Below are 2,113 nucleotides of genomic sequence, written 5' to 3' on the forward strand. Positions count from 1 at the left end.
TAATTTGGATGTTTATTTACAACCATTGGTGGAGGAGTTGAAATATTTGTGGGAAGTTGGGGTGGAAACTTATGATGTGTCTAAAAACAAAATTTTCAACTTAAAGCTTCCCTTTTGTGGACAATAAATGATTTTCCCGCCTATGGTATGCTATCTCAGGTGGACTACACAAGGACAAAAAGCATGTCCTTGTTGCATGGAGGAAAGTAAAGCATTTTGGCTTCCCAATAGCAAGAAAATAAGCTGGTTTGATTGTCATAGATGCTTCTTACAAGAGGGAAATCCACATAGGAAGAACAAGAAAGCTTTCACAAAAGGTAAAGAGGTGCTTGATGCCCCTCCGAAACGAGTGCCTGGGGATGAGATATGGAAGACGGTATGTGATTTACCATCCCCTATTGATGGTACCGAGGAAGAATTTAAAGAATTGAAAAAGCAGAAAAACGGTTGGTTTAAAAGAAGCATTCTTTGGGACCTTCCTTATTGGAAGACAATGTTGATAAGACATAATTTGGATGTAATGCACATAGAAAAGAATTTCTTTGAGCAACTAATTGACATGATCATGGATGTAGAAGGTGAAAAATGTGATAGCATTGCTTCTAGAAAAGATTTGCAGAAATTTTGTCATCGTCCCAAATTACACATTCGCGGCGACGGGTCTAAGCCAACATCCATTTTCACTCTCGACAAAGCAGGTTTATGGACAATTGCGTGGTACGAGGTGTCACGAAAAGCACGAAGACTAATTTCGTGGGTCCAATTCCTACATCGTGGACACAAGCTTCTGAAGCACAAAGAGATGCGTGGTTCAATAACTTTCGGGTATAAATTTTCCGTAATTCTTTGTTTTAATAACCAAGGTTATACTTTTATAAATACTAATATGAAATTTTGTCGCTTTTTTTTTTGTAGCAAGCATATGCTTGGTCACCGTCTCAAGAACGGAATGTCCGTATCAGGTACGAGGAAGTCGGTACTCGACGATATCGGGACGTGATTTGGAAGGTAGTTAGGCGCCCAAAGGAACCAGAGCACATGAAAGGTATTTAATTAACTTGTTTTGTTATTTGTATTAATTAGTATATACTCTCTTATATTATAAATAATATCGGTAACTTATTAGTTATGATTTCATATGTGTAATTGCAGGTGACAAGTATGAAGGCTTAATACAACATACCAAAACTCCCGCTTTTGGAAGAAGTCTAAGCAAGCATCCCTCAACAAAAGAGGAGGAAAGGAAGACGCCGTGAACGAGCCTACTCATTTCGCGGGTTCACGATCGTTCTGGAATCGTATGTTGGGGGTAAGTTTGTCTATTATTTCACACTTTTTTTTGTTTTCAATGCAACATGTTTATTTTATGTTACATTTTTTGTTGATTTTCTAACATGTATGTTTTTTTTTTTTCATTCGGAGAGGAAAGAAGAAGTCACAAACCGATTGCGTCGGTACAACCAAGTTTCGACACGCATTCCAGGGTTGACCACAAAGGGGTTAGAATTTGGACTAAGCCAAAAGACAAGCAATTATATGTAAGTTTCCGTAACACTTAATTTTTGTTAATTTACTCTCTTTTAAAATGTCGTATATAAGGTGGTTACCATATTAACTTACAACCATTTGTTTAATATTGTAGGAAGCATTTGAACAAGAAAAAGCCGCCAATCCGTAAACTCCTGGATAATGACATATGGTATAAGTTGGTGGATGGCTTCAAGAAAGGAACGTGTATGGTACCTAAGTTCAACACCGGCTTTCTATGAGAAAACGCGTAGGAGATCGACTTCAACAATTCCCAACAACACGTATCAACCGGGAATTATTAGTCAACTTCAAAGTCAAATAAGAGAGCGTGATGAACGTGATACCAAACGTGATGAAGAAGATGCCAAACGTGATGAAGAATTGCGCCAAATGAAGGAAAGAATGGCAATGTTTGAGACTTGGTGGCAAGGTTGTAACCCCGGACCTAGACCCAACTACGATCCAAATAATCCGCATGGTCCACAAGGGGGGAGTGGAGCCGGTGTTGGCTTCCAAGTATGATGATTTTAGCATGTAAGTTTGGTAAAACTTGAACACTTTAGACTTGAACATTTAGAATAGC

The 2,113-nt window shown here is 38.4% G+C and overlaps 1 long non-coding RNA gene across 1 annotated transcript; it reads left to right on the forward strand.

Annotated features, from left to right (window-relative positions):
* The first annotated feature begins 703 nt into the window (after positions 1-703).
* Positions 704-1,173, forward strand: LOC141656241 (uncharacterized). Its single transcript, XR_012548443.1, has 3 exons — positions 704-825; positions 916-1,045; positions 1,153-1,173. It is a non-coding gene; the product is annotated as an uncharacterized LOC141656241 (long non-coding RNA).
* Positions 1,174-2,113: the final 940 nt, after the last annotated feature.

This window comes from Silene latifolia, chromosome 5, assembly GCF_048544455.1.
Source record: "Silene latifolia isolate original U9 population chromosome 5, ASM4854445v1, whole genome shotgun sequence".
In the NCBI taxonomy this organism is placed as follows: domain Eukaryota; kingdom Viridiplantae; phylum Streptophyta; class Magnoliopsida; order Caryophyllales; family Caryophyllaceae; genus Silene; species Silene latifolia.